At 34.9% G+C, this 12,505-nt stretch overlaps 1 pseudogene; it reads left to right on the top strand.

Moving 5' to 3' along the window:
- The first annotated feature begins 1,890 nt into the window (after window positions 1–1,890).
- Window positions 1,891–6,664, top strand: LOC110584875 (annotated as a pseudogene).
- The last annotated feature ends 5,841 nt before the right edge of the window (window positions 6,665–12,505 follow it).

Here is a 12,505-nt window from a genome sequence, read left to right as displayed (position 1 = left end):
AATTAGGACTGAAGTTCAAGACATTAAGAACTGAGTATAGTAAGCATATATAGGAGTGTGTGTGTGTGTATATGTGTGTGAGCCCTGTGTTTCATGGTGTATATGTGTGTGCATTTATATATATGTCTTCTTTAAGTATGAAAACAAAGAAGTCAGCTCCCATATTAAATATCAAATAGCAGTCTTTTACTGGCCCAATTAATACATAGTTTTCTAAGATTTTTGAATAAGATTCAATAAGGTTATATGACATATTTAAAGTAAGCACCTCAAGCTTTTGGCCATATCCTCAAAAAGAAAAAAAAATGAGCTTAGTACAGAGCCCTGCACATACTAAAGTATTTGGTAAATGTTTGTTAAATATAAAGATCTTCAGGTGTTACTGTGATGCTGGTGGCCAGTTTCCCAGGAATCTACCCTCTCTAATTAGCTTACAACAAAACCTGATCTTTTCTGTCTTCTGGGGTCAGCCCTTACGTGAGGAGGGAAAAGGGGTGCACAATAGGAAACAGCATAAGTGGAACACTGACAAGAGGAAAAAAGAAGCCAATAAACCAAACCAAGAATCTAATTTATCTTATGCTACCCAAGTCCCCTCCCAGACCTAAAAGGTAAACTGCTCTCTGGCACTCAGAAATAGGAGGAAAGGATTATTGTTTGGGTGGAGTGAGATGACTGGAACAAGTCCTGAAATATGTTTCCTAACTTTTTGGGCTACTATTTTTCTGAATCGGGTGGTATATTGAACAATAATGTTCATTTGCCTATTCTTTTTCTTATTGGATGGCATTAACAGAGCAGCAAGTTTAGCAATGAGACTGAAGTTATCTCTGGAATGGGGAGGGGAGAAGGGACAAGAGGAACATTTTCAAAGCTTTTAATTAATTTTACTATTTTTGTAACATGAATCAGGGTTGTTTGCTGTAGTCTTGACTGGAAACATATCAGTAATCATCAGACATTGTTTTAGTAAAAGCGTAAAGGTCATTTGTTGTTGTTATTTGGTTGTAAAAATAATTACTTTATCTTTAAACCTGTAGATGGTACTTTGAGCAGATTGTCTCAGAGAATTGCCAAGATATAGATCAATTTGGGAGTTGGTGGCAGGAAATTAGAATGAGATACACAGCAAAGTGTCAATGGCAGCAAATGTGCACATCTCTGCCTTTTTATCAGTTTTTTTTTTTTTTTTTTTAAAGCAGCAAGAGAGACCTGGATAAACAGATCTTTAGCAAAGAAAGAGGAAAATCCTGCTTAAGATGCACAAAGGGAGACATCATCTGATGGAATAAAGTTAAGTCTTTCCAAATTTGAACACATACAGAATCTTAGCCCTATGTCAGATTTAAAAAAAATGTATATAATATTCAAATTAATTGCATAAGACTATTTTAGTAATTTTCATTTATATTTTTGTATATAAAAATGATGAATGTGTTCAGCAAACATTCAAGTAGTTTATTCACTCTAATTCCTTAAACAGATGAAGGGAATTGAAAGTTAGTCAACACTTAGAAAAATTATGTCTCCCTGTGTAAAACATCAGTTCCATAGAAAACAGTATCATAGAGGACAGCCATGTTTCTGTTACTGTGTAATAACCAAGATCTCTGAGAAGGTGCAGTTAACAAATCAAAATTAAAGGTAAAACCATGGAATAGTGACTAACACCATATGAGGAAAAGATCTTTGAAACTGAGTGAATGTGATCTTGGATGGATTATCTGTGCACATGGTAGTCAAGGGGAAGGATGATGGTTAGAAAAATAAGAAAAGAGGCATGACTGGTGGTTCTGGGGGTGGGGGTGCTGCTGGGCTATATGCTGTGAGGGAAGGTCAAAGCCTCCTGCTGCTGCCAGAGGAAACCCTTGGCCACAGTAAGAATTAATAATGTCTTTCTTCTTTGAGTGGATCAACAGTATGTTCCAGTTCCTAGGACTCTATAAGAAATCTGGAGAACTTGTATTCTTGGGTTTGGACAATGCAGGCAAAACCACTCTTCTACACATACTCAATGATGACTGATTGGGCCAACATGTTTCAACATTAGATCCAACATCAGAAGAGCTGACAATTACTAGAATGACTTTTACAATTTTTGATCTTGGAGGGCATGAGCAAACATGCTGGGTCTGGAAAAATTATCTCCCAGCAATCAATGGGATTGTCTTTCTGGTGGATTGTGCAGATCATCCTCACCTCGTGGAAACCACACTTGAGCTAAATGCTTTAATGACCAATGAATGAAACAATATCCAATGTGCCAATCCTTATCTTGGGTAACAAAAACGACAGAACAGATGCAATCAATGAAGAAAAGCTCCGTGAGATATTTGGGCTTTATGGATAGACCACAGGAAGGGGAATGTGACCCTGAAGGAGCTGAATACGTGCCCCATGGAAGTGTTACTTGCATTGTGCTCGAGGCAAGGCTATTATGACAAGGGCTTCTGCTGGCTTTCCCCGCATATTGATGTTCAGACAGTGAAAACAAGAGTTTTACTTCTCTGGTTTGAGCCTAAAAAAAGGAAAAGAAAAAGAAGAAAAGAAAGAAGAGGAAAAAATAAGAAAAGAAAGGAAGACTATGAAAAGTAAGTTAAAACTGAGATAATGAGGGAAATAACCTGGGGTTAATGGGTGACAGAGGAACGCTGATTTTTAAAGATTTTATTTATTTATTTATTTGAGACAGAGAGAATGAGAGAGACAGAGAGCACATGAGAGGGGGAAGGCTCAGAGGGAGAAGCAGGATCCCCACCGAGCAGGGAGCCCGATGCGGGACTCGATCCCGGGACTCCAGGATCATGACCTGAGCCAAAGGCAGTCGCTTAACCAACTGAGCCACCCAGGCGCCCCAAAGGAACACTGATTTTAACATCTGTTGTACAACCACAATTTCCAAAGATTTTATTATTATTATTGTTATTATTATTATTATTATTATTATTATTAGGTATTGTTATTGAAACAAAACTTTTGCACACTAGAACTATTTTACAACAGCTTTTTCGTTCTCAAGTTCTCTGACTTGTTTCTGGTTGATTAATTTTACCTTCTCTTAGATTTTTAGATTTTGTCTATTTTTAAAGTATCTGTAGAAAATAGAATTATAGATAGGCAGTTATTTTCTTTCAGATCGTTGGAAATAATTTTTTTGGTCTAAGTCCTCGTTACCATGGTTACTGTAGAAAGTTAATAGTCAATTTAATTCTTCCTCCTACAAAAAGTAATGAATCTTCTCTCCCCACCCCCATCTATTTCCATCCCACTAGCTATTCTATTCTGGAATTTTATTATGATGTGTCTAAGAATGAATTTACTTATAGTTATTCCACTTTGTATTTGCTGGCTTCTTGGAATTATGAGTTTGTGTCTTTCATCAATTCTGGAAAATCCTCAGACATCGTCTTTATATTCTGGCTCCAACCTGCCTCTTGACTTACAGAGTTCCAATTAAATATTTGTTAGATCCTTGCTCTACCCTCTATCACTTTTTTTAAAAAAAGATTTTTTATTTATTCATTTGAGAGAGAGAGAGAGCACGCATGAGAGCACCATCAGGGGGGAAGGTAGATGGAGAGGAAGAAGCAGAGCAGAGTAGGAAGCCTGATGCGGTGCTCGATCCCAGGACCCTGGGATCATGACTTGAGCTGCCTTAAGGGAGACACTTACCAGACTGAGCCACCCAGGCAGCTCAACTCTCTATAACTCTTAATCAGTTTCCTGTATTTTATGTTTTTATGTTCTTCCATACTGCAATCTGACAACACTTACTTTTTAAATTTTCTCTCTCTAGCTGAATTTAATTTGCTGTTAAAATCATTTTTTTAAATTAGCTTATTTTTTTTCATTTGTAGATCTTATTTTATTTTTTAAAGATTTTTTTCTTTATTTATTTGTCAGAGACAGAATGTACAAGCAGGGGGAGTGGCAGGCAGAGGGAGAAGCAGGCTGCCCTCCGAGGAAGGAGCCCAATGGGGGACTGGATCCCAGGACCCTGGGATCATTATCTGAGCCAAAGGCAGACGCTTAACAGACTGAGCCACCCAGGTGTCCCTGTAGATCTTATTTTAATCTCGGTTTTTCTTTCTGTTTTTTGTCTTTGTTTTTTTTTTAGTGACTCCTCTTCCCTGGCTATAGTTTTCAACCTGGCATTTAAAAAAAATAATAATCTCAGGGCACCTGGGTGGGTCAGTCGGTTAAGCGTCCCACTCTTGGTTTTGGCTCAGGTCATGATCGCAGGGTCGTGAGATGGAGCCCCACATGGGGTTCCATGTTCAGTGTGGAGTCTGCTTGTCCCTGTCCCTCTGCTCCTCCCTACCCCAGCTCTCTCTTTCTCTGACATACATAAATACATACATACATACATACATACATAAAATCTCAAAAAAAAAATCCCAATAAACCTCATGTTTTATTCCTATTCTCATTCATGGTACTTTGTTTCCATAAGAGTTAGATTAATATTAATTGTATTCTGGTTATACAATTGTATCCTGGTTATACAATTACTAAAAATAAACGATCTTTTGAATTAATCTTTGAGTTAAGGTAAATGTGATTTCTTCCAGTGAGTCTCCGATAGGTTCTGTGAGACACTTATGGTTGCTACAAGTTACACAAAAAGTGAATTCATAATAGATCATAAACCTAAAGGGTCGCCTGGGTGGCTCAGTCGGTTAAGCGTCTGCCTCCAGCTCAGGTCGTGATCCCAGAGTCCTGGGATCGAGCCCCACTTCGGGCTCCCTGATCAGCAGGGAGTCTGCTCCTCCCTCTCCCTCTGCACTCTCACTCCGTCTCTCTCCCTTTCAAATAAATAAGTAAAATCTTAAAAAAAAAAAGATCATAGACCTAAATATAAAATGTTAAACTATAAAACTTATAGAAATAAAAATAGGAGACATTGCTTTGACTTTAAGTTTGATGAGTTTTTATATATAACAAAAAAGTACAATATATTAAAAAACTAATAAGTTGTACTTTGTTAACATTCCCATGAAAAAATAAGATACGAGCCATGGATGGGAAGAAAATATTTACAAATCATGTATTTGATTAAGGGCATTTTTCCTGGATATATAAAGAACACTTAAAAACCAGTAACAAGAAAATAAACTATCCAGTATAAAAGTAGATAAATGATGTCAATAGACACTTCATCAAAGATGATAGATTGCAAATATGCATATATAAAGATTCTCAACATCATTTGTCACTAGGGAGATGTAAATTTAAACAACATTGAGAATAAGGTTGCCTTTTTAAAAATTTATTTATACAGATTTTTGAGGAAGACATTTTTAAAGTTTGAGTAACATTCTTTGTCTCAAAGTTACATCACATAAGCATAACCTTTGTGCGCTATAGAATGGTTCAAAATCCAAAAAAAAAAAAAAAAAAAAACCTGATAATATAAAATGCTGGCAAATACTATCCATGACTGGTTGAAACTAACAATGTACAGTCACTTTGAAAGGATCATTTGGCAGTTTATTATAAAGTTAAACATAGATTTACCAGACAGTGTAGCAGTCATGCTCCTAGACATTGAAAACTTATTTTTGTACAAAAACCTGTTTGTTCATGCTTATAGAAACTTCATTGATTTATAATCACAAAGCACTGAAAGCAACCAAGATGTCTTTCCACAGATGAATGGATATGCAAACTGTATTGCATCCATACAATGGACTAACTATTTAGGGATAAAAAAGGAACAATTTACTGATTTATGCAATACCAATGATCTTGGTAGAAACAAGCAGTTTAAAAGGCTTCTACTCTGCCTTTTTGTCATTCTCTTATGACAAATATCAGGAAAGCAATGTGAAGATTCTTCTGGATTCTAAGAATATTCATCATAATTATGAACTCAAGAACCAAGGAGGTGACCTCATGGTGTGTCTGTATATATTGGATCTACTATAGGATGAGCTTGAAACAGACTGAATTAATTATGGCTTTCCATATACTCCTGCTCTACTAGGGCAGGGTATGATGGCGGTCTAGATCACTTCATATCACTCTTAGCTCAGATTCTGTTCCTATAGCTCTTGTAAGATGTAGAAACTCTCCTTTGTGTAGGAAAATCTCAGTCTTCCTCCTGTGTTCCTCCTTTACTCCCACACTACAACCATACTCACAACACTTCCAATACCAGATAGGTGTTTGTTTTGTTTTTCCCACACCAGGCAACTCTCTGTGACACCTATAATTTAACTCATTTCTGATATCATCAATCTGGAGATAGCATCAAATCCCACAAATCCCATCATTAAGGGTTCAGTTCCACAAGACTGCCAGTCTTCCCACTTCCGATGTCAATCACAAGTCCAGGCTGTGATCTGTGCTTCTGACCAACCAGAGATTCCCACAACCCCCTCCTTGGGGTTGATTAATTTGCTAGAGCATCTCATAAAATTCAGGAAGAGTTTACTTACTGTTTACTGTTTTTTTATAAAAATATATGATAAAGGATACACATGAATATCCAGATGGAAGAGATGCATTAGGAAAGGTCTATGGGATGTGGCACAGAGCTTCCATGCCCTCTCCAGTCCTGCCACCTCCCTGTGTTCCCCAACCTGGAAGTTCTCCAAACCCTATAGTGGGGCTGTCAATGGAGTTAATATTTGATCATGCCTACATGATGAACCCTACATAAAGACCCCAACAGTATGCATAACAATCTATCCTGGTGGATGAGTCTTAGTAAATATTACACTGTAGCATGCCAGAGGTTATTATAACCACTTACTACCACTGATGGAATCCTTACTGCTATCTGATGAAATTCCTGAATCTTAAACCAAGATTGTGCTTTCTAAGGTCACTTTTAATAGTAATGTCCTAGTCCAAATTTACTAAAAGTAGACTCTCAATCAAAGATTATGTTACATCATTTGTCACTAGGGAGATGTAAATTTAAACAACATTTATTTGGAAGGTTGTTTCCAGGTACTACCATGAGGAAGTGGGAGAAGTGGAAGAGAAATAATAGAAAATTATTAATATTAGTTATGTAATTACAGTGTTTCCTGGCTAATAACACAGATTTTACCTCCTAGGGACTTTCTGATATACTGTATTGAATATACATCAGATTTGTTTCAGAAAGGGTGGGGAGGGAGAGTATTTTACTCACCATCTCCCATTCCACATTGTTTGAGGGTCTATACTTGAGTCTTAACTCGCGGGTACTTTATCAGTAACAATAACATTTATATCAGAGAGCAAGTGTGAATACTTAATAAGGCATTTTTGCAAATTACTTATCAAAGTACTTATAAGCTTCAATAGGAATAATTTTGCTATTATTAAAAATCATTTTCAAATATCAGACATTTGGTAGTGATCAGTGTCAGAATATAAGCACATATGCATAACACTTTGTTCTTCAAATTACCCAGCATCAGAGAAGTGCTACTTGGTAGTGTGTATTTGTTTTCAAAGTTTATCACCAATGAATATTTAGAAATTGGAGTTAATTTTTCAAGTTCAAACTTGTAAAACATACCTGCTATAACTACATCTTTTAAAATTTATTGTAGGTTTCAAACAACAAGAGGAGTACAATATCTTTGAATCTTAAAACAGCAAATGACCTTTGTTTAACGTCTTGTCTAAGGTTTTTTGCCTCTAGGCTTTATGACCCATTGAGAATAAGGTTGCCTTTTTTTAAATTTATTTTTACAGATTTTTGAGGAAGACATTTTTAAAGTTTGTCTGAGTTAACATTCTTTGTCTCAAAGCTACATCACATAAGCACTTCAAACCTGGCCTTTTTGACCCCAAATCTCCTTTTCTCAGAGCAGTCAAAATAGAATACTATCCACCAATTTGAAACCCAACATTTCTAATCAGTCCATTATCCATTCTGAGTTGTCTGTTAGTCTGTGTATGTTCACATTTTTTCAGAGGCGAGGGGTCAATGTGGAGATTTATTAAGTGAAGATTGAATAGAAAAACAAGTAATATAAAATAAGTTAATATTTGAAGAGACTAGAAATCTCCAAGTCTTTCTCTTTATGAATGAACAGATAAGAATGGAGACTAAGTACATATATAACAAAAATTTTCATCATAGTGTAGATTGTATTATAATTTTTAATATACATTCATTCTAATTGCTTTACAATATTTAAATCTAATATTTTAGAAATTCAAAGAATTTTAAAGATAGGAAGTTTAGAATAATGTTACTAGTAACAATTGAAAGACATGTCTATATTGATTCAGGTAATTCTAAAATCACTATTATATTATTTCAATTTACAATTTTGTGGGAAAATTACCTCTTCTAGTTTTCTTATTTTACATATACATATTTATTTGGATGAGGATGAAATAATAAAGATTTACAGAAACAAATATTGTGGGGAAAATATGAATGACTCGAATTCTTAATGTAATATTTCTGTTGTATTATGTCCTGTTCTTTGAAATGCATCTGCTAACATACTAAATCTGATGTTCATTCTCTATAATGTCTGCAAAGTAAAATATTTTTTAAAAAGAAAACAACCTTCATCTTGTATTTGTGTGTGTTTTATTCACTTCTACTATAAAGTGGGGAGAAAAAGGCAAGATGAAAAGGTATTTTAATGCTGAGTGGCAGAATTTGACACGATAGCTCTTGAGTGTATAATACAGCCAACAGGGAGACTAAATGCATTAGGATGTATTTATATTGACAAAGGAGTCATTCTTTGTAGTGTTTAGAAGGATTCTGCCATGACCCACATAACAAATTACCATTGTCTGACCTCATTGAAACAAGACTTTAGTGAAGTACATCCAGTGGAGTTGATGTAGTAGAGGTTCTCTTACCACAACACTGCTGGAGGGCCGCGATTATAGTGCCCCTCATTTCCTGGACTACTAAAACCCTCGGTAAAGAGTCTTATCACTTTGAGTCCAGAGCTCTTTTACTATGAGACTGAAAAGGAGAGGCTGTGTTACCATAGAGTGGCATGTTATTTTCTGAAAAGTTAAGACTACTGAATGAAAGAAAGAGCTCCTATGAACTGAAATAAAATCTTGTTTTTGTTGTAGCACATCCAGTCAGCAGTTTGCATTAAGAGTTTTGGTTTTTGTTTTGTTTTTTTTTTTTTTCCTCCTCACTTTGTATTCTGTTATCCTTTCTATCTTGTGTACCTAAGCAACCAAAAGCAACCAGGTGCTAAAAGGCCTCCCCCTTCAATCATCTCACTTCCATTTCAGGTGTACAATTGATTAAAAACAGAAGACATATATAGTTTGTTTTATAACTCACTGCTATTTTTTATAGATTATGTTTGTCTTAAAAACGCAGTGTTTTTCTTACCATATGTTTATCTATGGATTTTTTTCCTATTAATATTCATTAAGGACTTATTAAGTGGACATTTTAATGTGATTAACTGCCCTGGAGCAGACCCATTAGAAATGACTTTTCAAACATTTCCAGGGTTAGGAACAATTTAGTTGTAAATATTTATTTTATATATATAATATCAACATTTTTTAATTTTTTCAAACTAAATAAACTCAACTCTGAAAAATTACAAAATAATTTTTCCAAAATGAAAATGTAAGAATGTTTAGTCCTCATTAAATATTTTCTGTCACTACTGCTGAGCAGGCAGTTCTGTATTCACTTAGAATAACTAAAGTAATCTTTGGTAATTTTTCTAATAGCCTATAAAGAACCAAATCTTACACACCACCAGACAGCTTAAAAGCTAAGCTCTTTAATTGTTGTTCTTAATGTTCCATTTAATATTTTATTGCTGAATGCAGTCAGGAGGAAAGCACTGGTTTATAATTTTCATTTTGAAGTGTATTTCATGGATTTCATTCTTACTGAATTGATTTTGTAAGAAAGTTGTTTCAAGCACTTTGTCCGGAATGCCTTAAATTAAATAACAATGTCGGGAAAAAATCCAGACTGATTAGTAGTCGTGGGGGTTCTCAAGGCTAAAACTCTGATATCTGAAAAGTTCTTTCTCACCATTATAACACTTTTAATGAAAGGGTGGAAAGTATTTCAGTTTGGGTTTACTAGTAACTTTTGATAGGTGAGAAAAAATTTTAAAGTTTATTTGTGTTTTCTAAATATTTTTGAAAAAATCATTTTTTGATTTAGATTAGGGAAATGTATGTATATAGTCTCCCACCTACCTTTGAGTTTACAATGTGTTGTAGATTAATAAAATACAGTTTGGAATGTGGAAACAAGGCACAAAAATAACTCAGAGATGGGTAGCAACTTCAATCAACCTAGAGAAATATATATACCTGTTATTGACTGAATCATGTTCCCCTAAAATTCATATGTTGGGGTCCTAACCTCCAGTGTGACTGTATTTGGAAATAGGGCCTTTAAAGAGGTAGTTAAGATTAAGTAAGGTAATAAAGGGGGAGCCCAAATCCAATCTGTCTGACTGGTGTCCGTATAGGAAGAGGAAGAGACACCAGGGAGGTGTATGTACAGAGAAAAGGACATCTGAAGACACAGCAAGAAAGTGGCCATCTGCAAGCCAAGGAGATAAGACTTAGGAGAAACCAGACCTTCTGGAACTTTGATCTTAGACTTCCAGCCTCCAGAACTTTAAGAAAAAGTTTATGTTGTTTAAGTTATACAATCTGTGGTATATTGTCATGGCATCCTGAATATACTAATGCAATACCATACCAAGGCAGAAAAATAGGTATTTTCCATAAAGATCATTTTTAATTTACTAAAGTATATGCATTTCAAAACACATTTATCCTAATTGTCTCTGATTGTGCTATTCAGAACTTTTTCATTAAATTTTAATAAAAATTCATCACTATAACAAGACATATTACCTTACATAATTTTCATGGCATTTTAATCATGAGTAAGCTAGGTTGAAATATATAAAAAGCACTGGCATTTAGAAAAAATGTTAGGAAAAATATATTTCTGCCACTTTTTTGTGTTTCTAAATGAAAGATGCTATTACTTGCTATATACTAGCTTTTAACTTAAAAATAAAAAAAGTGACTAACAACTTTCCTCCCTATGTGCCATCTTCAAACTTGATTTTAGTCACCCTCCATTAAACCAAGCAAATTGAGGAAGAGCTGAGTCTAATACCTTTCAAGAAAATTGCAATTTTTTGTCCATTTGGTTTAGGAATACCCAGGCAAAGAAATTCTGATCAATACCGCATAGATTAAAAACTGCTTAGATTCCTCAAGAAAGGGATATTTTTGTCATTACAGAGAACAAATGCACAAGGAAAAATTACTCTTTCTCCTGCCACTCAACGTGTTTGGGTAAGAACATGATTAATGAAACCGTGACACCCGTGTGTAAACATGAATGGACAAACTTAAATGTGAAATCTCATGGGTACTAGGGGACAGTGAAGATATAGAAAGAATCTGGCCCTAGATGGCATTATCGAGTTGCTGAAATAGCTAACTGTGGCGCTGCCTGACCTCCGGGTTTGACGTGATAGGAGAAAAACACAACCCTGAATTTTAAACAATTTTTACTTACTTTATTCTGCCACTCATACCCAAAATACCCTGCTAATAATAGCATGAATATATTCAAAATTTACTCTGTAACAAGACTAGTATGCATTACCTTAATTAGTCAATCCAAAGTGCCTATAAAATATAAAGTATTTTAGTCTTTCTCTTACAAATAAGGAACATGAAAACCAAAGTTTAGAAAGTTAAGAAATAAGATGCAGGTAAAAATCTAGCATAAACTCAAATGGCTCAGGCCATAGAGCTCCACTTTTGTTTGTTATCAAATTTATTCTTTATATTCCTCTATTATCTGGATATTGTCACATAAACAATGAGTTTGGTTTCTATACTTCCTAACTACTGATTAGGAATGATTACACTTATTCAATCTGACAACATTTTTGGATAATTTACTACATGTAAATCGTGTGGACAATAAAATAAACAAATAGATAAAACCTGTCCTCATATCAGAAGATACTTAAAACTGAGATGAGAGAGAAGACAAATAAAATGTAGAGTGGTATAAGTTAGCGAATATTATTATAAAATTGTCCAATTATATGCAAAATGTGACATGAGCCTAGAGATGGGAAGGATTAATTCTAACCTTGATGATGGATAAAATGGTCAGATGTAGATGGAAACATTGAATGCTACTATTAAAAGCATGTTTAAGTTTTCAAAAGGTAAGTTAGAATTTCACTTGCTGGTGAAGATAGAGTGACAAGGACCAGATTTACCCTCCCACCAGAAACAACTAAAAGAATGGGAAAAAATATATGAAACAACAGTGCTTAATGTATCAAACATCAGGAAATGAAGGACAGCTAGCTATCCCTGTAAAACCAGAAACAAATGAAGTGAGCTTTAGAAATGACCCAGCTTATGGACTAGAAAAATTTTCTAGGATGCTGAACAATGGAGCCCAGAAATCTCCGTCAGGTGATGGGTTGGGGATTGAAGTCCATGCAAGCCAAGGCAGCTAAAGTAAACAGGACTGAGTACCACAGAA

Source organism: Neomonachus schauinslandi, chromosome 7, assembly GCF_002201575.2.
Source record: "Neomonachus schauinslandi chromosome 7, ASM220157v2, whole genome shotgun sequence".
NCBI lineage: Eukaryota > Metazoa > Chordata > Mammalia > Carnivora > Phocidae > Neomonachus > Neomonachus schauinslandi.
Note: the sequence above shows the minus strand (reverse complement) of the source record. Positions and strands in the feature narration are given on the sequence as shown.